The sequence below is a fragment of the Camelus dromedarius genome, chromosome 5, assembly GCF_036321535.1.
Source record: "Camelus dromedarius isolate mCamDro1 chromosome 5, mCamDro1.pat, whole genome shotgun sequence".
Classification (NCBI taxonomy): Eukaryota; Metazoa; Chordata; class Mammalia; order Artiodactyla; family Camelidae; genus Camelus; species Camelus dromedarius.
In genome coordinates this window covers 49,027,618-49,055,465 of record NC_087440.1, presented here as the reverse complement: position 1 = coordinate 49,055,465, position 27,848 = coordinate 49,027,618, and the positions used below count along the sequence as shown (strand labels likewise).

The window sequence follows — 27,848 nt, the reverse complement described above, 5'->3', positions numbered from 1 at the left end:
GATAGATAGATTCTTTCTCATTTCATATGTTAATTCGTGTTGCATTAGTTTACAAAACTCATCGCTCTTATCTGGACTTTTGAATCTTTTTCTCCAGGTAGTTCAGTTTACCACATAGCATTATATTTTAGGCTATGCTATCCTTTTATTCCTCTTAAATCACCATTTTTCCAATGAGCACCAGTTTGAAGCTGAATGAAATTTCTCCCTTGATCTCAGGAGATGCAGAGTTATTTTCTGTCTAGGCTCCCACCCCCAGCTTCCAGAAGAAAGAACAGTCTATTAGCAGCAGCAGCATATCTGCTGAATATGTATGAAGTATCCTAAATGTTGGACAGTCTTGCCAATCTCTTACATAATAATCTGGTGGTGACATTGTGTCCTCTCCCCTCCTCTGTATTTCTTGAACTAGTCCCTGTTCTGTTCTGAATATGCAATATCCTGCTCAGCTCCTGAATCCCTCTCTACTCTCTCAGATTCCTTAGTTATCAGAATTCACTTTTCTATGACATCAAGCCCTTATTTTCCAAAGCCAGTTTTCTACTCAAAGAAGATAAAAAGATAGAGAGATAATCTCTCCATGCCTTTCAGTAGCAACATCTGGCTTCGGTGTTAAACATGTACCAATGGAATATTAGTTCTGTGGGTTGTCAAATGTTACAAGGAAAAGGGTTCTTTGTTCAAATATGATTTAAAAAATCTAAGTTAAACAAGCCAAACAGGTTTCCTCCCCATAAAACAATGAATATTGTGAATCTCTTCAAAAGGGAAGAACAAAAGCAGCATTTCCCTTTTTGTTGTTGTTGTTTTTGTTTTTGTTATTGGAGTATAGAGAATAGTTGATTTACAATGTTTCAGGTGTACAGCTAAGTGACTCAGTTATACATATACAAAAGCAACAATTCTGAAACACGTTTTACCTTGTAAGCATTTTAGGACTCTCATTTATGGAGACTTTTTTTTTTTTTTTAAGCAGCAACTTTTAAACAAAGGTCAGTGAGTTAAGCGAATTAACCTTAATATTTCCAACCTCTTTGTGTATACTTTCCTAAAATTAATGTGCTTGAGAAAAAGTTGGTGGGATTTAAATTCTTTTCCCCCACCCATGATAATCACTCTTATTCCTTTATGCAGAGTACAAGCTATATAGTTCACAACCTTGATCTTATTATTGGTACGTTATCTCTGGAGGTTGAAAAAACCTTCAGGACACCAAACAAATGGAAATAAGTCTTGGTGTCAAAAAACTGAGTAACTGCTTGGATAACAGATCTTTCTGCAACTAAGGTGGTTTTTACTTCTTTTTGCTTTCAACAAAATTAAAAATGGACCTACTGGAGTTGTCAGCTGACACTTTACTGGAAATAATTTTTGATGATGTAGCATGGCACTGGATGATACTCTTCCCAGAGCTTGGAAGAATGTCAAAGAATTTAAATTCTCATATTCTTATTTATATGAGCAAATTTCTCTGTTTTTAATTAGGAAGATGAAAAGTAAAAATAAGAGGGATGCTGAATGTCTAGTCTCATTCTAGCAATAAATGATGGTCACACATTATACATGAATTAATTGGAGAAATAGCCCCATCCATCTGATTAAGAGATACATTTCCAATAAATATTTTTCTGAAAGCACAACATATTTGTATTGTTTAGGTCAATTATTTACTAATAGAATTTTAGTGATGACTCAGAGAAAAACTTCAATCTCATCCTCAAAAAATATCCTCATATTTTCCCCACAGGTAATATGAAAAATTGATCAGTGAATGACTTTCAAGCATGTAAATGTATTTCCTCAAGGTAAAATTCTGTGGAGAAAAAGGGGAATGAACCATGACTCAGGGAGAAAAATGCTATAAAATTTCTGACTATTAAAGAAGACCATGTTTTCATATTTTTCAGTAGGTGATATGGGATGTCAAATTTTTATATATCTCATGGATCTATTTAAAAGAGTGGTGTAATCATCTTATTTTCAAATCTCAATAGCTACAGTGCATCTTTGCAACTAAACATTTGAAAATAATTTTAAATATTAACCTGAAAATATGTGAAGGGTACCTAGTTTTTCAAAAGTCTTTTAGGAGGAATGCAGGCCAAAAATAATGTGTGAAAGCCACAATTCTACTTAAAGCTTTTTGGGAAGCATTGATCTAAAACTTAAGGTTCTTGTTCTGGTTCCCAGTTTCCCACGTACCTCCCCGCTTCTCTAAGCTAAATGACTTTATCTTGGTAAAGGTCTTGAACAACTATAAATGTGATTAATTATGAAGTTAGTTTAGATCATTGGTAAAAACTTTAGGGTTCAACCACTACAAAAATTTTAATGAGCAACATATATGCCTGGCTCAGTTCTAGGCACTGGACAAACCAGCAGTGAATGAAACAACACAAAGCCCTGTTCTCATTGACATTCTATTAAGGGGACACAGAAAATGGACGGATCTGTGTAAAATATAAAAGTAGGAGACGGGGAAGGCTGGAAGAAGTAGTTAGGGCAATTTCAAGTTTCCCTAAAGTGTTTTGGGAAAGCCTCAATAAGACGCTGATATTTGAGCAAACACCTGAAAGGAAGTATAAGTGTGAGGTGAACATTTCCAGGAGAGAGAACAGCCAGGACAAGGTCCCTGTGGTAAGATCACACCAGTTATTAGTGAGGAAAAGAAAAGATTCTATTTAAAATCACAAATAGGTAGAATCACTTCTTCCCCTAATGGAGTATTAGAATTTTTTTTCCAGGGAAGTGAACTTTAGCATAATACCTTTCTTAAATGTATAAAATGAGCATGTGAGTGTACAGTTTGGTTGGAAAGAAAGAAGCACATAGAGAAACTGTTCTACTAGGAAATGCACTGAAATTTGATAGCACAGGGGGCCAGAGAAAGGGAGCAGGAGAGTCACATCATGAGACAGAAGGAGAGAGAAAACGAAGAAACAAGATCACTGGTAATCAGGCTGTTGGTAAGTGTCAGCTGGTGATAGACTTCTGACTGGAATGGACAGAAAGTGGCTGAAAGATTAGTAGGGGCATGAGTATTTAATATTCTATTTTACAGTTGCTTGCTTGGTAGTTTTATGATATAATCAAAGCCTCTCTTCCCAGTTGCCCCAAAATTCAGTAGTCTCCTCCTACACATGCTCTGTGTGAAATGTCTTAACATCAAGTTAAAGAGAATGTTTTACAGGTTACTACAGGTCATAAGGGGGGGAAATTAACCATGGGAGTGAGATTTAAGTGGAATCAGGGTTCAGAAAACATGGAAATTTGAATTCTAAAACAAAACTAACTGAAATAACATAAGCCTTGAGGAATTTGTAGGAATCTGGAAGTGGGCACCAAGCTTCCCACCAAGCAGACAGTTGGACAGTGAAGAGTAGGGAAAAGATCCATTTAACTTTATGTAAAAATCTCGAAAGACAAGATTCTTCAATTAGCATCTGTTGCTTCCGGTAACACTTACTCTCCAATCTCATATACTAGAGAAGCAGGATTGACATGCATATATAGTGCTCAGACCCAAGTAGAATGTCCTGAAAGCTTGATTTGTGTTAGAACTGCATTGGCTGGAGCCAAGGAGTGTGATAATAGGAGGTGGTATAAATAGAAGATGCCAAAATCAAACTCATGCAACTATTGAACTGAATTGCCATTTTCAAATAACAAGGAAAGGTGAACAATTCAGTTTCAGTGAAATCTCACCCTGTGAAATTGGAGAAGTCAAAAAGAAATAAGGGTTGAAAAAAAGAGGAAGGGAGTAGGGTCTGGAAAAATTTTGAGGATAAGGTACTGCAAATATGTTTTAGAAAGTTCCTGTAGATTCAGGCATAAGCCAGATGGACAAAGCTGAGGGTGAACCACCTGGACCTAGATAGACACGGTATACCCTCAACAAACACACCAGTCTCCTTGTTGTCCTCTTGCTGAAAAGCACCAGTTGGATCCCACTACCTGTAGAAACATGGCCTGACCATTGTCCATTACCTCTTCCTTCATCTCCCTGATTCCCTTGCAGGTATTCTTATGCTTCAGTCAGACTCATTATCACGTTCTTCAGACTCTGACATTTGGTTCTTCTTTCCACTACCATAATCTGGCTAGGATTCAGAATATATTCTTTTTTTGTCAATGTACAACCTCTTTAACAATTTAGTTGTTTCAACATTTTGGAATCTTTGGACATTTTAATACTTTAGAAACTTCAGTAGCTTCCATAATTCAGTAGTTTGGAAGAATGACAATATCTGAGGTTGACTTTTTTCCCCAGTACTTAGTAGCTGAAGATCTACAGAATTACTCAATTCTTCTAAATTCCTCAGCTTGTCTAAATGTATCTCACCCTTATCCTCACACCAGCAAATTTAATTTTACATATTTATAATGTTGAGATGATTAAATGAGATAATACATTTGAGAACCAGCTAGAACAGTGCTGAGAAATAATGCCTACCAAATAAATGGTAGTTTTCTTAGACTTACTTAAACCTTAATAGATATTTTCCAGAAATGATATTAAAATGGCCAATAAGCATATGAAAAGATGCTTCCTATCACTAATCACTTGAGAAATAAATAAAAACCACAATGAGATACCACCTCACATGGCCTAGGATGGCTAATATTTAAAAATCAGAAAATAACAAGTGTAATTATTAGCATGGATGTGGAGAAATTGGTACACTTGTGCTCTGTTGATAGGAATATTAGATGATGCAACTGCTAAGAAAAACTATATGGAGATTCCTCAAAAAATTAAAAATAAAATTACTGTCAGATCCAGCAGTCCCACTTCTAGATATATGTTCAAAATAGTTGAAAGCAGGATCTCAAAGAGATATTTGCACATCCATGTTCATAGCAGCATAATAGACAAGAAGTGGAAGAACCCAAGTGTCCATCAAGAGATGAATAGATAAACAAAATGTGGTATATACATACAATGGAATATTATCCAGCATAAAAGAAGGAAGGAAAGCTTGTCATTTTTACCACATGCATGAAATTTGAGGATGTTAAGTGAGGTAAGCAAATCACAAACGATGAATACTGTATGATTCCACTTATATGAGATATCTAAAGTAGTTCAATTCATAGGAACAGAACAGAATGGTGGTTGCTAGGGCATGTGGGAGGGGGAATGGGGAGTTGTTTAATGATACGGAGTTTCAGTTTTGCAAGGTGAAAAAGTTCTGGAGATCTGTTGCACAATAATGTAAATATACTTAACACTACTGAACTGTGCAATTAAGTTGCACAATTAAGATGGTTTAAAAAGTCAGAAAAAACAATTGTTAGTTTTCTTTTATTGAGACATTACTCTCAGCTTTCTTTCTTCTTACTCCTTTACTAATTTCTCTCAATGTCTATTAGCAATTGCACCATTGTATAATAATAATAATAATAATAATAATAATAATAATAATAATAATAATAATAATAATAATAATAATACACTTGTTTGTCTTTCCCACAATAATATATGCTCCTTGAAGGTGTCCAAGCCTAGTCTCCCTTGCATCTCTATAGCTTGGTAGTGAATAACCCATAACATACACCTAAAGCGTCTTGAATGAGTTCACAATTAAATGAGTGAATGTGTTAAGAATGAAAACATCAGCTGTTTGCTATATCACCCAGCAATTTCAACCCAGCTTTAAAAAAAAAATGGGGAACAAACCACCTCGAGGTACTCAGACATCATATTCCTTGGATAGCAGTGCCTTACCATTGCCAGTATGAGTTTTCCAGCCATTAATTGTTTTGTAAATAGGAGAGACTTTAATTTTTATGAACATTACTCACAGTTGGCTGAGCTTGAATAGCAAGTTATTTTCTCAACTTTGTAAAGTAAAGAAAAGCTGGCAGAGAAGTATTGAATGAAATATTGACCATATGTTAGACTATTCCTATTTCAGGCGTTTCTGTTTTTCATAAGATATTCCTGTTAGAAAAGTGGGTTTTTAAAATTTTTCTTGCAAAATTAAAATACGCAGTATGTCACACATAAATGTTACTTTCTTCCTTTTTGAGACATCATTCTCACCTTCTCCTTCTCCTCAACTTTTGTGCTGACTCCTTCTCTATTATAACATGCAGATATGTTTAACATTTTGATATGCATTGAGCTTTGAATTCAGGTTGTGACTCCCAAACTATGCTCCTGTTAACACTCATGTTTTATCACCAAAATGGAATGGTGCTGTGTCTCAATTTGCAGGAAAAACACGGTATGTTAACAGATTATATTTTCTTGATTCTGCATATTTCTTCCATAAATAATTTATATCTTTAGTGCTATCACTAGCCCACTAGATTATAAAAGAATAAGTAGCTAAACCATATTAATAGAAATATACAAAATTGTGGCAATTTATTTGTTGTTGATTATTAGACTATCTTATTTTTCACAATGTTTCTATACTCCTTGAGATTCTTATGTTTAAAATTTTAGATTTGCTAAACTCTGTCTATCCTTTTCATCAAAGTATGTTCCCTTTCCTCTTTCTCTTTAAGTATAAAAGCACCTGATCAAATGAAAAATGACATCCTCTTCCCATCTTAAACATTTAGATTAAGAATGGGATCATGTGGGTCATAGTGGTAGAGGAAGAAGGAAGAATAACTGGGAGGAGGGAAAGGAAGTGGCAGGGCTCAGGAGTGGCTCTGGATGGGGACTTTTGGCATTCCCCTTGTTTGCAATAGCCCCTTCACATTCAACCAACATTGAATAAAATAATAATAATGATGGTGATGATGGTGATGATATAATAACGGCAGAGGAAACCGCTCTGCTCTAGGAGCCAGGAGCTGTTAGTTTCCCTGTTCTAGGTGGAACTGACTCAAAGAGAGGTTCATGTGCTTGTTCCAGCACACTGCTAATAAAAGGAGATAGCTAAAATTAAACCCAAGTTGTTTCTTCTTTGTTTTGATTGTGTTTTTTTTAGCCTGTAGGTTTTTTTTTTTTTTTAATTAGTAGATGTTCTTTTGTCTTGAGTAATATTGTTTGACTTCCAAACATCTTCGAGTTGTCTTCTTTGCAAGTGTGAAAGTCTTAATGGTTCATGGGGAACCTTAATATCTTGGTGCGCTTCCTGTCTTGGTGTGCAACAATGAACAAGCAATGTTTACTTGTGGTAGCCATATTTTCCCTGACAGAAAATAACAGTGGAAGTCTTGTATGATAGTTTCTTCATCCTCAGTATAACATACAGCATATATGCTTCAGGGCTCGTGAGTCAGAGTTGACAAAGTTCTATATTCCTTTTACTCATCTAATAAATATTATTGAGTACCTACAATGACTGTTCTAACTGTTGGGAATGCAATAGTGCATAAGACAGAAGCTTACATTTTAGTGGAGGAGACAATGCATAATGAACAAATAAACAGTGTAACTTCTAATGGTGTCTAGTGCAGTGGAATGATAAATCAGGGCCAATGAAATAGAGACTAGGTAGGGACAGCAGTACTACCCTAGAAGGGATGGTCAAAGAAGACTTTCAAGGATAGTGATTTCCAGCTGAGATCAAAATGATGAGAAAGAGCTGAGCATGTGACCATCTTGTTGGGAATATGAGGCAAGAAGCTGAAGGGGAACTTTCCAGGTATATAAATATATATACTTACATGTATAAAAGTATATAAACTATTCTGAAAGATAGAAATAGCATTTCCTCTGGAGTAACAGGAAGGCATGCTTACTGTCCAGTATAAAAAATCAGACTTCCCTAAGCTCAGGTTTCCCTTCCAGTGATACATGGGCAGGTGTGACATGGGCCTCTGTATGTTGCCCTTTTGGAACAGAGACTCAGGGAACTGGAGCAAATGCTGGCACTCTGGTGACTGCTAATGCCATAAAGCAGTATTATAAAACAAATTCCTTTGTCTCTCACCCAAGAATAAAATAGTCTTTTATTTCTCACCCAGGAGGCTCTTGTCTTCTACCAGTGTTCTTTTAACTGTGGCAGGCTACTTCAGCGTGTAAGTTTGCAAGTGGGTAAAAATAACAGCTTCTTCTCAGATCTTGACAGCCATGACTTATATTGAAGAGTTTGCTCTACAAAAGAGAGCATGGAAACCTAGGTTCAGGAAAGGCACTCTTGAGATAATGTTAAAGTTAAGACATAAAGGATGAGGATTATAAGAATGATTTTACCAAAAGGGTCTTGGAGGCATAGTGGTTCCAGACAGAATATAGAGCTCATGGGACAACTTAGAGTACAGAAAGAGAGAACTTGGCATAAAAGAGGACCTAGAAAAGTTCAATGTGACATATCCTGTACCATTAGTTTTTCCTGTCCGTCTTGCTTCTATGTTATATTATTTTATCCTACAACATTTTGTGTGTTCATATTTAGTGTATCTTTTGTGTGCTTCTATTGTTTATTATGATATAAAAACTACCCCAAAACTTAATGGCTTAAAATAATCTTTTTATTATAGCTCAGTTTTTTGTGTGTCAGGAATTTTGTTAGTGTTCAGCTGAAGGATTTGTCTGTTTTTTGGGGAGGGGTATTTGTGTGTATGTGTGTGTGATTTTTGGCCAAAGTTACTTGCTGGCATTTAGTTAGCAGTTAGAATCTCCTAGAGCCTCCAATATTGCTTCACTGACATGTGTGTCGCCTTGTCAGAAATGGCTGAGAGACTGAGCAGAGCTGGAAAGGAAACCACAGTCCCTGCATATGGACTCTGTAGTGTGGTGGCCACAGGATAGTTACACATCCTACGGGGTAGCTTGGGTCTCCAAGAATGGTGTTTCAGAGGAGAAGATGGGAGCTGAATGGCCTTTTATGACCTCACCTTGAATTTACATGGTGCCCTTTTGCTATTAAGCAATTACAAAGCTGCCTGAACTCAGATGACAAGGACATAGACCCCAACTTTCAATGGGAGGAAGGCTAAGGAATTTATAGCTATGTTTTAAAATTGCCAGAGTATTTTAAATCTTAATTTTACCATGTACATACATGGTGAAGTTGTGTGAAGGCTGTCTTAATGTAATAAATGACAGATAAGAAGATAAATAAATAATAAAACTTTAAAATACAGTGCTGTCCAGAATTCACCCATGGTAGTCCTGCTCCCAGAATCCAGTATGCACTGACTCAGTGTCTGATCTGATGGAAAGCATGTGACACAACAGATACGGCGGTCACAGAGGCATTCTCCCTTTGCCCCAGAATTTCCCTTCATAGCCCTGTATCTCTAACAGTTCCTCCTAAGACTTTTTAAGGCATTCCTTAGTCCCCCCGAATACGACCATAATGGACTGTGAGTGTTCTCTTAGAGCTTTTTCCAGTATGAGGGTCTGTTTCCCTGCCATAGAAGTGCCAGGGTACAGGTGCAAGGTCTCCCATTCAGTTCTCTAGTTATCAATTCTTCAGCAACAAGATCTGTTACATAAAGGGAAATATAAACAACAGACTTTTAAAAGCTTTTTCAGCCCTTGAGCTCATTCCTGTCCTGCTTTCTATAGGAATATCTAAATCTGTTTCTTCAAAAACGTAAGGTAGCCTATGATTAATACACATCATGTCTTAACAAACAAATTCTGAAGAACGCAGAGTGGCCATAAGGATTTTGGTAGAAAAGATGAAACATATATTTAACTCTTGAGTTTCAGACAATGATATTAACATCAAATATACAGATTTTTTCTAAGTTCTAATGGCAGAATCTTATGTTGAACAGATTTTACCTGTATTAATTGAAATTATTTACTTTGACAAGCCTAATACTTTGTTGCTCTTATACAAACTATTTTTTCCAGCATCTAACAAGATTTACAATTAGTCTGATGCTCAGAAATTGTATTTTTTTAAAAAAGCAGAGCAAACAAAAATAGACAAAACCAAGACACTATAGTTTGCCTGATGCCAACCATCTGCCAATTTTAAGGCTTGTTTTATTACTATAAAACTGTATAACATGACATTAGGGATTTGTAGTATATTTTTTTAAATATAATTTTATTTTTGGCTCTGAATACTGTCATCTGAATCACTTCTTTGTGGCTACTGTCTAGCTATGCTTTTCTGCAAATTCATGGAGAAAATGATCTTCTTTCATTATTTTCCTAAACGTTTAAACACGACATTTCTTCTATCTCTTCTGTGAAACTTACATAAGATGTGGAAAAGGGTTTGCTTTTTACATGATGTTTCATTATTGCTGTTATCCGTCTTATGATTCTTATTTTTTTTAAGGAGGATTCATCAGTTTGTTCTCTCCTACTGTTTGCCTAATGCATATTATATTTATTCTTTCATGTATTTATACTTTCACTTATTTAGCAAATTATATTGACTCTGTCAATCTGACACTATGCTAGGCACAACAAAATACACACGCATGCTTAGTTCTCTCCCCTCCCTCCTCGAGGAGCTCCACAGCTGGCTCCTTTGCTTAAATGCTCCCCTTCTCCCTCCGGTCTAAGGTGTACAGACTCAGAACCTTTTGTCTTGCAAGACTTTCATTTTCCTTATGACTGAGACGGTCCTGGCACCAGCAAATCAGTTAAGATGCAGCCTGAATAATAGTCTCAACATTAGCAATAGAAAGTAATCTTAATTAACAGCAAATATATCAACAGCAACAACAAATCTGTACTATGTATCTGCTCACTGAGGAGCCTACAAAGTAGCAGCACCCTCTGCTAGTGTTGCCCATGGCCATCGGATAGGAGATTGGGAATCTTTCTATCTCCCCCGTGCAGAACTGGGGCCCTGCCCTCGGCCAAGGATTACACTTCCAGGGATCCTCTGACTTTTAAAAAATATTTGAGTGCTTTTTAATTTCTTTATCGTTTACTCCCAGAACCCATGACTTTCTGATTCTTTTCTATTGTCTGTCTTTTGTTTCTCTTGGAAACCCTACTAAACCTTGAAATGTAAAAACTAAACTAAACTAAAATAAAAGGGATAACTTGTTTGTCCATTTTGCTGACTGTATTATTAGACCTCATTCCTGGAGAAAATGTTTTTCTTTCTGGGGCCACAGATAATAGTAAGTGATCATTCCACAGTTACCTGGGAGTTATCTAGTTCAGCCTCCCATGCCTGTCAGCAGTTCCTGACATGCAGGTGTGTATACAGTATCTGTTCTAATACGTGAGCACTTTGAGTTGCATGAAGGGAGTTTGGGAAATTGTGGCCTCTGGAATATGTTGAGATGGATTATCTCTGTATCTCTGAGAGTGGCCTTTGAATACCTCTGTTTTTCTGCTGCTGCTGCTAATATTAGAAGTAAGTATGAAATGACTGGATCTGGACCTTGAGGAGGACTTATAAACTTGGGGCTCGCTGTTAAAGGGAGCAGGTTGAAAAACTGGACTCATCAGCTACTGGATGCAGACATTATCAAGCAGTGCTTTGTACACAATTGGTGCTCAATGTGTATTTGTAAAATATATGGGGATAAGGCAAATATAAAATCAGTTGCCAATGAGCAAGCATGAGCATCCAGTTAATGTTTGGGGCAGGCTGTGGAGTGAAGAGTATGGAGCAGCGGAGTGTTCTGGCTAGACCTGGACAGACCTGGCCTCTGAACCCAAGTGCCTTGGGTTTAAGCCGAGCCTCACTAGTCACTAGCTCTGTGTGACCTTGAACAAGACTCTTGGTCTCTCCTTGCCTTAATTTCATCATCTGCAAAATAGAGCTAATAGTGGCAACTACTTCATAGTGTTGTTACGAGTATTAAATGAGTTACTGTTTATAAAGCCCTTTAAAAAACACTCGTGGAGTTAGACATTGTAAATGACTGCTATTATTACTCTCTTTAAGCAAATGGTTGCAAATAAACATAGACTGTTCAAATATTTGATGAACTGTTAACTAGCTAATGAGTTTTATTTTAATGTTTTGTAACAGTATTTTCTTTTATATTGGAAATAAGAATAAATTTAAAGTCCTACCTATTTACAGAAATATGACTACCCTATACCTAAAGTTCTAAAACTTGCTTTTTTCACTTAAAATATATCTTGGACATTTTTTCCATGTCAGGACATACAACATTTCCTCTGCTTTCATAGTTGTTTAGAGTTAGGAAGGAACTTCAGAATCATTTATTCTACCCTTCTCCCTTTGTATTATGGATTGATAGTACATGTTGAGAGAACTGCAGTTTTTCAGATTCTTTCTTACAGTGTGTGATTTGCAATCCTATACAGTGTGTCATATTTAGTATCTGGTTCCTTTGTTGTTGTGTAGAGTGACTCCCCCATTCACCACTGTCCAAAGAGAAAATAGCTCTTGCTATTAATAAACCCCTGAGTTCTTTGTAGTGAACAAAGCCTAAACCTGTGTAATCACCAAAAATACTGCATACAGAGCAGTGGCAAAAGTAAATGTGGAGTAACATAATATTTTAAAACCTAGTTTAAAATAATGGATTGAACACATGCATTAAGACTGCTTTGTTATAAAATCGTAAAAATGACAATTAGAATGAGGAAGAAGACTTCAGCAAACAAGTTATTGGAATATCAACAGCAGCTGACGAGCAGAAAGGGGGAAAATAAATCGGAATTCTGAGCCAACATTGCTAAAACAGACAAGAAATGTGATTTACCCCGCAAAACCCTTCCTTTCCACCATCGAGGGCTTATGAACTTACCACATCAGGTCCTGTAGAAATGGAGGAGATGGCAAGACTGAAAAATGGGAAGATTGGCTGAAATCTGTTTGAAAAGCAATTAGACCCTGATCCTCTCTCCTCAACTCTGCATAGTTGAGTGCTCACTCCTCTCGTGCTCTGACAGAGAATAAAGTTTTTATATTCTGGAAAAGGCAAAGGAGAGGCTCTCTGCCTTGGAGAAATGAGACAGGGCACTAAATTAAATCAGGGTGAGCAAGTGAGCATTGAGTGGTAAAGTTGAGAAGCCCAGTAACCTGGCCTAGCTTCATGCCACCTCACACCCAGGGTGCTGGAAACATGGTGTATGTCCTCCAGGCGTGAAAATGGAAGCTACTTTTACAGGGAGTCTGGGGTGTATGGGCAGAGAATCCTGAAAATACTGATATCAGTGGCCCAGGAGAACATCACCTAATGAAGACCACAGTAAAACAAAATCCCACCCACGAGTAGGGAATTTCCAATCAGTTTTTTTTTTCTTTGATATTTTACTCTTAATATGAGCAGTCACTACTTATTTATGAAAGGCATAGGAGATGAAAGATAGAGGTGAAAAACAAATGGAAAATCATCTGGAAAGAAAGATGCTAAACAGGGAGTGAATATATCTTCAAACTGTTTATAGTAATCTTAAAGTGATAAAACATACTATCACATCCTTGAAACAAGAATAGTTTGCTGTTAAAAGTAGTTATCAAACATAAATGAGCTCTTGGAAATTAAAGATCAGCGAGTTATGAGAGAAATTGCAATTGGAGATTTGGAGATTAAAGAAATCTCAGAAAGTAAACGAAACAGATAATGAAATGGAAACAGGAGACAAAAATAGAGAATTATTCTAGGAGGTCCAACATTTAAATTGTATGAGTCCCAGAAAAAAGTGAAGAGTAAAAATGGAGAAAAAATAGTTATCAAAGAACCAGGACAAGAAACTTTCCCAGAAAGTAAAGAGAGAACACAGAAGAGAAGCAAATTATAGTTGATAATGATGAAGGGATACCCTCAGATTGCAGCTGCTGAGGAGGTTCAGACAGCAATTTATCCAGATTGGAAAGGCAGAAGCTCATGGCAGGGATTTTTTCCGTAAGAGGAAGTGAATGAAGTAGTCAGTGTATTTGTATATACTGAGATAGGTAAGCATTTTGATGAGAGTTAAGAGTGAATGGATGATAACTGTATAAAAAAGGGATCAGACAAACAAAATCACTATTATTTACTTCAAGGGAAACCAAAAGTGGTGTAAGAAAGGAAAAATTACATAGTGTGCTCTGTGGCCCAGCTGTGAATATCATTCGCACAATCATAATACTTTAAACACTGAGTAATGATTAAAACTAGTGGTATAGCTGAGTTTGGGACTATAGGGGGGTATATACAAAGTGTGTTGTGTGTCTGTGCATCTGTGTGTTTTTGTGGTGTGGGTAGGTCAGGCTGGGCAGTGGAAGAGAACTTAATCTCCATCTTCCAAAATAGAAAGCCAACGCAGAGTTCTTCAAACAGAAAGACAGAAGAAAAACTATGAATATGTAATTTAGATTTATGAAAATATATATCATTAAAAGTATGCTGGAAGATTTGAAAATCATCCCCTCTGGTGAGCAGGAAATGAGTTCACATCTTGAAGACAAATTTCTTAAAATCATTTGATGCTAAATTATACATAAAATTTTGATAAAATAAAATTATAAGGGAAAAGTGGATGGTTTTCTTACAACTTTGAAATACTTGCAGATTCTTTATAACTAGATTTTAAGAACAAAATCATGGAGGGGAGGAATCCTTCAAAAATCCCTTTTACTTGTAAAAGAAAAGGCGGGGGGGATGGCATTTATTTTCTGCTGTCTTATTCAGGAATTTGAAGAAATGCTACAAGAAAAGATGACAAGAATTCTATATCATCACCTTTACCACTGTCCCAGAACTAATTTCTTTAGGAAGTGAGGGTGAGAAATTCAAATATCTTTTTATAATGGATAGTAGAAGCCCTGACACTGGTGTGGGAGTAGTTTACCTGTCAACATATCTTTAAATCTGAGACTGCCAATAGCAAGTCTCCATGTAGGAGTTAGCTGCAAAATACCTATTCATATCTTGCAGTCATTTTTCCTGTTTCCTATTCTCACCTCAATGATGAGGAGACCATGCTTATTCTGTTTTTATCACTATATGATATTTTTTATGAGAAGCCAAGAGAACCAAATACTGTTTGGGAAGTATATATAAAAATACACAGACACAGAGCCCACATTTTCAATTGTCTTTTCACAAGATAGCATCTTCTACCCCTTTCATCAAGATGTTGGCTGGTCTGTGTGCTGCAAACTAGACAACCTGTTTGCCGTAAAGACTTGACCATTTCATAGGAGCTTTGAAACACAGTACTGACATAGGTACAAGAATCTCATGGAAAGGATAGAAGGAAAATGATTTTAAAGAATTAAGACAATTATATTTGTAAAGATGTAAATAAGATTCTTTTAATGAACATGTATCAAGTATCAGAATGTATGTGACCAAAAAATATGTTAGATACTGGAGGTCAGAGACAGGCCTTCAGAGAGCTAAGAAAGTCTACCAGGAAAGACTGATATATAAATTTTAAAATTGCAAGAGTGTGAAGTGTACAGTTTTATAGTCTTATTTAATTTCAGAAAGTGTATTACTTCTACTGAAAATACATTGCATTAGGGCAAATAGAAGAAATACCACATTAAATTAATAAACTTGTATTATCTTTTCTACTTCAATATGTTGAGCATTTGTTCATTCATTAAATTCATGCATGGTAATTCTTCAGGTAGTTTGTAAAAGCCTACTATGTGTCAGGCATTCTGCTACCTGCTGAGCATAAAATAATTAAAGTCTGCCCTCAAAGGCAGAATGTCAGGGAAGAGACAGGTGAATAAATAAAGAAGGGCTTATCAAAATGTAGTAAATGCCATCAGGGAAAGTCATCAGGACAAGGGTGAATTTCTTATAGACCTTAAATTTTAGAATTATAGAATTATGAAGGTAGAAAGAACTGTTGGGGTCATTTAATTTTCTACAGACTGGTAAAGTGAAACCAAGAGAGAGTAACAGTGTAGCCAAAGACAGGCAAACGTTTGATCATGTGCATGTTCTGATGCCACTGGAGCATGGGATCCGGTTACCACTTGAAATGGTTGACGTATTTGGCTCCACAAGAATTTAATATCCTCTACGCAAGGCAATATTTCATCAAGCCACTCAATAATTATGTAGTTATTGAAAAACAGAGCAGCAAAGGTGTGTGATGCAGGGTGTTACAGTTTAAATTAACAATTATTCTAAATGAAATATTAACAATTGTAATAGGTTATTAGAAGAAGACACTGGAGTAGGATTTACTTGGTTTACTGCCAGAAAAAGCAGTAAAGATACTAAAGTGAATAAAAACGTTCTTTGTCCTCATTTACCATAATTCATTTCACTTTTTTCCTTCACAGTGCTTCTGTGAGTTGAGTATAATTGTTTCCATTTTACTGGTGTGGAATGTGAAATTCTAGAAAAAAAGAGCAATTTTACCAGAATTGATGTTAAACAAACAGACTGTCAGTTATTTCTCCAGTGAAAATGGGTTTATTTGGGATCAACAAAGAATTGCAATTCAGTGTTTGCAACCATAGTGAGCCGCGTGCGACAAGAAGAGAACTACTTTACCAGAAGGAAAAGAAAGTTGGGAGGTCAGTAGTAAATAAAGAGTCCACTGGTGGAACTGAGAGTTTGAAGTGTAGTGACTTTCCATTGGTTGAGTTGTAATGGTCTCTTACTGGTTGAGCAAGTCCTTCTTCTTCCTGTTGGGCTGGATTGTGTTTTGAGGAAGTGAGAGCTTCCCTTTCTGGCCTCCTGACTATTTTAATTTCTGTTCATTAATTTTTACACCAAAATCACAAAGCAATTTCATGATAGAAAAGGGATCTTGATCTAGCATGCTGTATAAGCAATGTTTTATTATTCCTCTGCATAAAAGAAATTCTTGGTAGGTAAACATCACTTTGTTAATTTGGATATTAAGCATTATTGTTACCCCAATGGGAGAATCTTAGAAGGTATGGCAGGGTTTCATGATACAATCAAATGTTCTAGAAGGTAGGACAATTAATCAGAGAAAAAGGCTAGAAGATGCAGGAGTTTGGGAATCCATTATACTCTTTCCCCATAAGAATTCATATAAATATTTTAGGCCGCAAATAATTCACAGGATACCTTATCCTTTGGTTCAAGGGTGATCTTTAACTAAAAGATCATTCCTAAGACTAACAACCATGATCTTATCCATCATTAACCAAGATTAATACTTAAAAAAAAACCTATTTCCTTTTTAAAAAAAATTTTTGGCTCTAGAAATAATTGATATTTTAATGGTGAAGCAGGATGTTTTGGAAGCTAGGTGGAAGTGTCCCTGTGAAGACAGGTTGAGCCAATATGAAGATTTGGGTGGGTATGTATCAAAAAAAGAGATGGGAACCTAAATGAGAACAGTGGTTTCACCATTTTACCTGTTGTCAGTACAGTCTTAAAGCACACCCTTGACTTTTGTCATAATTGCTGTATACACTGCCCCTCCCCCAAGTCATAGTAAGATTCGTAACAGTTGAATTACACATATTTTCAGGAAACACTAAAGTAGCATTTTAAACACTCAGCCTTGCAACATCAAGTGAGTCTGAATCCTTGTCTCCTGGTTTGGGTTTCCAATCATAAGAGTTTGATGAGTAGAATTTGAAAGCCCCAATGATTTCAGCAAATTTATCTAGACCAAGCTTCTTCTACATAACCCATTTTCCAAAATCACACACACACACACACCTTTTCATATTCTATGTGTAAAATTTCCTAAATTCAGCTGAATGCTATGAAGAAAACATCTGATTAAAGTAATTGACAATAAAGTATGAACAATTAACTGAAACCACCTTCCTTAGAGGTATTTGCTTTCAAGAGGATAGGCTAAGTGCTCACTAATTGGTGCTGGGAGCAGCAGTGTTGTAGCTTGCTGCTTCGCTCCACACCTTCCTTTCTGTGTAATGCATATCTAAAACTTTTTAGTTATGTGTATTCTAAAACATCTGCTACCTCCAAAGAAATAATCATTGATTCTTTTCTGTCCATTATTTCCAAAATTTCTTTTCATTTTTTTTTTCTCTCCACTAACATACTATGTTCATTTTCGATTTGTACCTTCTCATACATGGGATATCACAGAGACAGGCACATTTGATGGCCTTTTCCTTGACATTGTTGATGCACTATGCTTCTTAAATCTTTTTGATTATCTAGTTATCCTTTATTATTATGATGGTTATTTTATATATATATATATATATACTTATTATTATGATGGTTATTATATATATTTATATATATAAATATATATATTTATATATATATATATATATATATAAACTTAAATTACTCCTGCACCCAAATTCAAGAAATGAAACATTGCCAGCACAATATTGTTCTCTTGAAAAATGCTTCTTACCAAGAATAGTGTCTGTCCTCTCATTATTTTTGGTAAAATCACTTTGTGTTTTATCAGATATCAGATATTTGAGTGACAAGATTAGGCTAACTGAATGTTCCCAAGATGTTTCAAGGACCGTGTTCCCTTGAAATGTTAAAAATTAACAAAAAAATCTTCCTTAATTAAAATTGAAAGTTTAGTATCTTTTTTATATGTAAGAAGACTTTTACATTTCACATTAAATTGATCTAAGCATACTGCTTGCCTTTTTCTATGCAAACACATCTTTTTGAGGAGGCTGATTGTCTCATCTGTAAGAAAGTTTATAAATCACTTTACACACTGTGTAGCAATTTACATTAGACCTGTTAAGGTAGAACCCTATACTGAAGTATTTATGATTAGAATAATGATACTTTTTCTCAGCTCAGTGTTACTAGTTCATGAAAAAAAAATGCTGTGTGGCAGAACTTGTCCATAACTTAATTGAGTACTTAGCATAATTTTCTTATAAATTTGGATTTGTTTATTGATTGTGGTCTTCAGTATCACACAGAATATGGTTTATTTCCCCAAATCAGTGTAAAGCTCATATTAGGCCTTCAGTGAGACTTTGAGTTGATGGCAGTAGTTAATAGCACATTCAAGTTTGTGGAAGATAATTCTTTGATAGTATTCCATGAACAGTCCAACCTTGCTATATAAATTCTGATAATGGAATCTTTGGTAAAGAATAAGCAGATAATTGCAGAGCTGATCACAGATCATTTACATCAAACAATCTAAACATTTTTTCCTATTTTGGGCTTTCTAGTTCTTAGCTCATTTTTACTTTCCATTAATTTAAAAATATTCATCTAAATTCTTTTGAATTATTTGGGGTCCTCTGGATTAGTCATATTTTACTAAAAAAGAATCAAGTTTGTTTTGTTTTTGTTGAGTTTTATTTTGTTTTTACATCACTGGGTGTGGAGAAGTTACTGGAATATATTTCCTTTTTGTTACTGAGCTTTCACTTTTTTTCTTTCTGAAACTGCTGAGCTTTAAAGTCTTTTCATAAAACTTCTGTGAATAAAATGCACTTCTGGGAACACGGTGTTTTCACATTTATTTGGAGACGTCTATAGGGTAACTTAAAGCACAAACATTTTAATTAATAATGTTGATGTTTTTATTATTGCTGAATGGGTAACCTGTTTTTGTGAGCATATAAGAAATAGATTCTCTTAAACAGAGTGCAGATTTCCCTCAGAATTACATGAGGTGTTAATGAGATCCTTTATACTTTCTAATGACTACCCAGGGAGTTGTAAAGAAAGGCATCTGGATGCCATAAGTAAGGAGGTGAACTTAAGCACCTACAAAGTATGAAGCACTCTGGTGCTGAGATACAGACCTACCAAAAGCCAGTCCTCTGGGAACTTAGATTTTTTTTTTTTTTACAGGAAAAAACAGGCAATAAACACACAGGCAAATATTCTGATTTCTGGTATTGATTAAGTGTCCTGAAGAAAACTAACCTAGATAAGGTGGTTGAGAATAACAGAAATCACTATGTTATATAGAAAGATCAGGGAAGGCTACAGTGATGAAATGACATGTAAACAGAGCCTTGAGTGAAATTAAGAGAAAAGAGAACAACAAAGGCGCAGGCTCTGAAGCAGAAGGAATATTGGCGTGTCTGAGGAGGGAGGTCAGAATGGCTGGAGGTCTGTGGCTGAGGGGTGATTGACAAGAGATAAAGAAGGACAGATGGCCTGATGAGAGTAGCTGGGTTCCATCCTACTTGCAATTGAGAAGTCAAAGGAGGGCTTAAGCAGAAAGTGATACAACGTGACTTGTGTTTTAACAGAATCACTTTGGCCGCAATTTGGGGAATAGGTTAAAAGGTTTGAGAGTAGAAGTTGTTCAGGGATAGATATTGGTGACGTGGGCAAGGGAGTTAATGTTTGGAGGTGGTGGGAAAGAGTAGATCAAATATATTTTGAGTGAAGGTTTTGTTGGTGGGTTTTTACATGAGGATGAGAGAAGGAGAGTAGTCAAGAGTGATTCAAGAATTTTGGTCTGAGGAACTGGGTGAAGGGTGGGTGCCGTCCGTATACACAGAAAAGTTTTGATTACTAATTTTTTTTAATGGTAAACTTCAAGGACATCTACATTCTTTATCAACAGAAAAATGTGCATAGCAAGTCTTTTGTTTCTAACATTTTTGTACAAAGTGATAAATCTGTGACTCATTCCAGAAAGATGATCTTGATTCTTGGTTCCATTTCATCCCAAAATGTAATGACCAAGCATAAACATCACTTTTACCTGTGAAATTATGTTTACACACCCTACTCTTCATTCAGAGTAACTTCTACTACGTCATTTCAGGTAAGTTTGGAAGCATGTAAGGGAAAGCTTTCATTAAAGGTAAGGTCTGGGAGACCTGGGTGTGAAATGTAGATTTTAAATGTTTGCAAGTTAGTTGATTATGTCAGAAATTAGACTTCTTCAATTTGCTTAATTTGATTTTAATTTTTATCCAGGAACTCAGGTGTTTTAGATATAAGGACCTTACTTTCTTGGATCAGGCTCCAATAATTTGTTTTTTTGTTTTTGTTTTTTTTTTTTTGGCAAATCTCTCCTTTTTATGCACCAGATTCTCTGGCATTCTGAATTAATAATAAGTCTATCTAAATTAGATTTAGGTTGTGGGAAAGAGAAAACTTGCCTTACTCTAGGGGAGGCGATAGCTATTTTTATAGGAACCTGAATATTGTAAGTACTGCATATTCAGGGTGTGAGCACTAGTAAGTTATATTAATAGATAACTCAATAACAAATTTCTAAGAACTGGGTCAGAGAGAAATATTAAATTGGTACCTTGTAAGTTTTTCTAACAGCTTGGCTTATTTTGCAAGCAAAGTTAAAAAGAGTACATTTTCATAAAGACTCTCCTTTATATTTTATGGCCTGGCTCAGGGCAGAAAGGAAAAAGTTTCTTGAAATATTAGTTTTTTTCCCCCTTGAAGCTGATACTTCCTGTTGATTTGTTTTAAATATTTCAAACAAGCTGATTATTGGATATTTTAATGCTTTGCTAATGTAGGAGAAGTCACCATAACTTTTACCTCCTCCCTGAAGGCATGAAAGAGGCCATTCATTCATTTAACCATCATCAATACTGTCCTACAAGGTGCCAGCAATCATTGCATCACCAATCCTTACCCAGAATATAGGGAGGCATTTGGGAAGACATCATTACCCAAGTTAGTAGTCACTGTGTTTTTATAAATCCGTGGGAGAGAACATCTTGCCTACTTAGAATTCCTTCATCCCCAAAATAGTACATGACTCTCAATCTACTTTCATCCGTGTCATCCATTTATGACTTCCTCAAGCACTAACTGCTCCTAAATATTTCCTACTAAAGTTAATCATATCCTTCAGCTTTGTTCTTTATAAAACTTATCTTGTAATGAAATCATTGTTTCCTCAAAATGGGTTCTTCTCCTATAACTCCATTTTCTCTGATACTGATTCTTCACTCTCTTTTTTCTTGACTCTTGAACCCAGGCTTTGGCATTGGTAAAGTTTTTGATTCCCAAGGCCATTTCTGGGTGTTCAGATTTAGCTTCTTGAGTAGCCAAATGGGACCAGTTGGGAGAGTTGGTGCTTTTTGATGTGAATCTAGACAAATAGGAATCAGGAGGCAGAGGGAGATGACTGATACATTTCTCTTTATTTCATCCCCAGAGAGCTCCAATGAAAGTGTGTTTCCTCTTTGCAAATCTTCCAGATAATCCTGCATGCAGAAACAGGCACACCAGGAGGAACATATCCTTCGAGTTGCCCTACATCTTTCTTTGCCGCAGTCACACTCCCACTTTTTTTTCCCTCTTCATTTCCTTGGGCTTACATCTCCCAAAGAAACTGTCAACACTCTAATTCTTGCTTCAGGCTCTGCTTTTTTTTTTTTTTTTTTAATGAAGGACCTAGACTAAGATAGTTGGTATTATCAGTCTATTAGCAAAGATTGTAGAGAATAAAAAGGTTTATAAAATCCCCTCTGCTTACCTCTGAGTTGCTATCAGTTGTTCATATTATTCTTTCTATGATTTGTTCTGAAAGAAATAACAAAACAAAAAATCCTCTTTCCGAAGTCATAGAATCTTTTTTTTTTCCATGGTCATTCCAGGAATAATAAAAAAAAATTTCCCTGGTCAAACTTACAATTAATAAATACATCATCAATGTATACATTGAATGAGTGAATCAAAGAATGCTGAGATTTCACTAATAGGCATTTTGGCATATCCTAGTATGTAATAATGCAGAAATTATTCTGTGGCCTGAAATGGATACATAAGACTTATATCATTATCTTCTCTTTATTTCCCTCTAAAATCTAAAAGTAGTTAACTTGGAAAAGTAAGCAATTTGAAAGTCAGTATTGTAAGTGATGCTTGAAACTTTTCTCTTTTAGGTACTTAATAAATATCATGTACTCTTTTAAAACCAATAAGATAATGAAAATTTTGATCCTTTAAATATATTCTATAATTACATCATTAGATATCATAATTGCATGTTCAAATGATTACACATATGAACACTAATTTCTTAATTAGAGACAATTATGTTACCTATATAAATATACAGAAATTGACTGAAGTCACAAAATCAAATAAATACTTTAACCAAAAATTGTCAGGGAAACATAAAAATATGTATTTATTGAAAATAGTTTACCGTGAACTCTAGCATTTTCTGTTAGAATTTTGATGTGAACTGTGTTAATTTTACAGTGAGACAGTAAGATTGCATCTTACTTAAAATAGTGAATATATAAATTTTTTAAAAGAGTCAAAAATCCTTTTCATAAAGTGTCATAGTAACATCTTGGATTGCATGGATTCCTATTATCTGATAAGTTCAACATACATTTGTCTCCTTTTGATTTTGTATCCTCAACATGTACCATACCAGAAAGCACTGACTATTTGAGCATATTTGATATCCTAGGGCTTCTTGGCATCAGGCATAGAAGCAGCATTGGTAGATGAACATTTGGGATGATTAGAATTTAGGTATTTGTAATTTTCTTTACTAAAGAGATACAATATATGAAAACAACTGATGATAAAACTGAAGTTTCAGATGTGTCTAAACCTTAATTGATAGTTGAGAAATAGTGCCTATGCCTCATGTTATTTTTGTATGTTTTCACTACAATATTAGAGGACTTTTGATTGTACTTTCATATAATTTCATATATAACATAAAATGTAAATATGCATTTATATAAAATACATAGACTATAAACAAATTTATGTATTGAATATATACTTATGTCATATGTAAGTATTTATACACATACATATTATTTGGGCATTATTCAGTCATTATGAGAGGCTGGTTATTGTATCTCTGTCATATCCTATGTGATTTTGGTTTTGGTATCTACGTATAAAATAGTAAAAAGAAAATGAGATACTTATATAAGATATTTTATAATGCTGTGTGTACTGGTTTTAATTTGAACCAGCCAGGTAGATAAAACATTTTAGGGGTCACCCTTCATACCTCAGCAGAAAATAAGCTGAACTACTTTCATCTGTGTCACTTATTTTCCTAAAGGAATTGAACTCAAAGTATAGGACTATTGGTGAGATCCATTGGTATGGGCCTTACTTCATGGTTTTACAAAGATGTGAATTCCTTCCAAACCCTAGGGGTGGGAGCGAGATGTTCTTAGAAGTTTCTTAATGTGTGTCTGAACTAAAAGTCATGTATTCTGTTGGATCGATAGTCTGACTCTTGGATAAGGAACATTGTATGGGTCTTTTAGTAAGCTTTAAGGAAGTGTAGTTTTCCCATGGTTTGTATAAAGCACAGTTTGTATAAAGCTATGGTTTGTGTAGAGCAGCCTGTCATCGTTTGTACTATGTGACTGGCAATCTCCCAATTATTTTCTGCACCTGCCATCCTTCCTTTAAGGCCCCACCTCACATCCTACACCTTAGATGAACTCATATCACATGTTATGTGAAGAATATTGAAACTATGAGATGGACTTAATAAATTGAGGACTGAAAGTGAGAAGTCAGACATTTTTCCTTTAAAAGTAAGGGCAATACACTGATTCAAATTAAATATATTTCCTCACATTTGCTGGCTCGAAAACTAAGTTGCTGGCTTGAAAGCTAAGTTGGGGAGGTGAACAAACTTATTGGAAACGTATTTTTGACATATATTGTGATGAATCAATTTTATAATAAGTATTTCAGTTATATTTTACCTGAAATATAGTTTAGTTTTTCATATGCAGTTGATTCTAAATATTGTGAGATAAATCTTCACATATGTCAGGATAACACTAAGTATTCATGAGTTTTTGTGTAGATGTTGGTGTTAACTTTACACAGATAGATGAGCTTGTAACATAATATACTTTCAAACAGAAACCATTTATTTTTAAACTTCATAAAATAATTCGTTGAAATGTAAATACTCTGATATTTTAAATACTGATGATGTAGCACTTTTATGATAAAGACACGCTAAAGTCTTTATGAATCATGCAGAGTAGCTTGTGCATATTTCATGCAGCTTCTGATAATGTTTCTGTTTAGAAGAATATGACTCCTGATTGTTTACACTCTGTCGAAGGTATGACTTCTCTCTTTAGTTACCAGAGCCAACCTATTTTCTATCATTCCTTTTCCACTCATTAAAATTATAGGATTGAAAAACATCACCATTTAAACTTGCGTATTGATAATACTTGGGCAGTCAAGAGTTTCTGTCAATGTATCAATCCCACTGGGCAGCTGGATTTTATGTTCATTTATATTTGTGGAATAAATATTTTAATCCCTAGCAGATACTAACATAGGTAGTCCCAGGGAGAGGAGCCTGCTTTTGGAGGGTGGAGGCCCCTGAGGTGACAGAGTAGTGCTGACGTTTCTCTGCTGGGCCTGGCTTTGAAGGTGAACCTGATTGAGAGCAGGTAAGAGTGAGGAGGAAGAGGATGTGCCAGTCAGGGTTCAGTTACAGATAACAGAATCTATTCTAGTTAGTTTAAGCATAAATGGATTAATCTAGGTAATTAATTCCTTACAGAACTAATTTTAAGGGCAGCAGGAGAAGGCCCTAAGGCTGGTCCTACAGGAATGACTTCCAGAATAACACCACAGCATTTGCCCACCAAGGGAACTGTTTCCTCTATGTCAATCACAAAGTAGCTTTCCTAGCCAGTGGCTTAACAGAAAAAAAAAAAAAAAAAGTAACTTAGTTATGATTGATTTCTCACAAAATATCTCTCTTCCCACTTGATTTGTTTTTGAATTCTTATTGATAAAACTGAAATTCTGTCTGTAACCTTAGTGCAAAGGAGTCTGGTAAATGTAGTTTTTAGCTTTCTGGCCTCTGAATTATAAGAAGGCATCCTAGTCAAAAGTTGGAAGAGATGATAAGCAACCCATGAACTGTATCCCATGGTCATAGGAGACAATTAGATGGGACAATTTCCCACCCATCTTTCTCCATAAACAATTTGACCTTCACTATATTTGGATAAAAGTAAAAATCTCTAATTTGCTATTGAAGACTTAATTCTTGAAGTTACTGAAATGTTGAAGATTATATTCTATCGATTTCTTTTTGTTTGTTTTAGGACAGGCTTCTTTGTAGACTTTTCTCTTTTAACTTTGAAATTCCTCATCTTCTCTCTTTTTTGCCCAGCATACAGACTCAAGTTCCTTTTCTTAGTTCTTTTCTTGTCCCAGGAATATTCAACCCCCAAAATTATAGAATAATTTTGTGCTTTATTCTTCATTTCAATTGGGAAAAATATTCTGGTAGAAATATAAGTATGTGCAAGAAATGTTACAATGGGTCAGTAAAGGTACTTGGTGTGTTGTCTCTTTATTAAGAGTTAAAGCAACCATTTATTTTCACTTGTTCTTGGAGAAAGTTTTTTGGCCTACTTGAAATAAGCCACCTTAGTGAGTTTCTGTTAGTAACACCAGACCAAGACTGAAAACAGACTGATTTCAGATAGAATGGAGCCATCCTAACTCCCGCATATAGTTGTAGGACCTTGGGCAAATCATTTTACTATCTTTGGCATCGGTTTTCTAATCTATAAAATGGGTACTACCAATTAGGTACTTCGGTATGACTGTCACAAGGATTAAATGAGATATTATAATAAAGCATTTGCCAGAGTAAGCTCTTATTAAATACTGGCTATTTTTAGTAGAAACACAGAGTCATACAGATGCCTGTTAAAATCCTAGAACCACTTGTTACTTGATTGTATGGCCTTAGGAAAGTTAGTTAACCTTTATGAATCTCACTTTAGTCATCTGCAAACCAAGGATAATCATATTTTCTTGTACGTTTATTATGAAGACAGTGACACAAAAGTGCCTAGTGTAGAATCTAACACAATATTAGTTTCCACATCTTCCCTTTCTAAGCTTTTTCCAAAATTGAAACAAGTTAAATATAAATTCTTACAACATTTTACCGTGACACTATTCTAGTGGGTTGAAATGTTTCAGATATGTTCGAGATTAACATACCATTAATGTTATTCTGTAACCACTGAAATTAGGCCACTTGCATGGGTATTTAAAATGGTAGTCTTTCATTTATGTTATTTTTGAGGGGGAGGGTATAGCTCAGTGGTAGAGCACATGCCTAGCATGCACAAGGTCCTGGGTTCAATCCCCAGTACATCCATTAAAATAAGTTTATAAGTGTATTATTTTTGATACCTCAGTTTAGTTTTACAAGTCTTCTTGTTGATAGCTTTCTTGCATTGAATTTAAGTTCCAAGTCAACAGCTGTGAGTAAAGACCATTTGAACCTCTGAATCTTGCAAGGTGCCAATAAAATGTCTTATTGTTCTTTTTCTTGTTTTTCTAGGAGTTGCTCAAATATTTTAGGGGCAAAATGTGTTTACCATAGATTGAAAATATACCTATAAGAATTGGAGATGTTAATTTCTCTTTCTAGTTTCAGGTGCCCAGAAAAATGCAGAAGGACAGATAATTTGCTCTCAAATATTTTCTTAGGCCAATTTAATGTAACGTTTTTGGTATTTTAGATAAATTATTGGAAAACATGAAATAGAAGTTTACTGAATTATTTATTTGGCACAATCTGGCTAAATTTGTTTGTTAGAAGAATACCAGAATACCATAATTACAAACATCTCTGTCAAGCCTACATGCCGAAAGACATTCTCATTTTTCTACTAGTGTGCTGGCGGGTTTTTTTTTTGTTTGTTTTTTGTTTTTGTTTTTTTTTTTGTATCTCAAATGGCAAAAGTTCATTTGGTTATCTAATGAATAAATTTAAATATGGCTTTAGTAAAGTGCTGTCTTGGAATGAGTGGAGCAGAGCAATTTATTTTTTATTACATTTCTAATACTCTGCAGTGTCTGCAATACTGGTATTTAATTTAGATTACATTCTATTATAAAAATCATTAAAGAAATTACTGCTTTGCCTTCAACAAGATGGAGAGTGATGGTGAAAAAGTCCCATAAGAAACCCATAGGGAAGAAGATGGAAAGCTAGCTGTTCAGTAGCACCAATTAAAAAAAAGAAAATCCTTAATTGTTAAAATTTGTGGTAAAATAAATATTGATTATTAAATAGAAAAGTGCTGAATTTACATCAGATAAACCTTTTAAAGTTCTGGAAGAAATGCTCTAGCGAAACT

General features: G+C 35.1%; 1 protein-coding gene across 1 annotated transcript in view; it reads left to right on the top strand.

Moving 5' to 3' along the window:
• MDGA2 (MAM domain containing glycosylphosphatidylinositol anchor 2) overlaps window positions 1–27,848 on the top strand; it is a 697,006-nt gene that overhangs the window by 333,681 nt on the left and 335,477 nt on the right. The gene's annotated exons all lie outside the window — the stretch shown is intronic.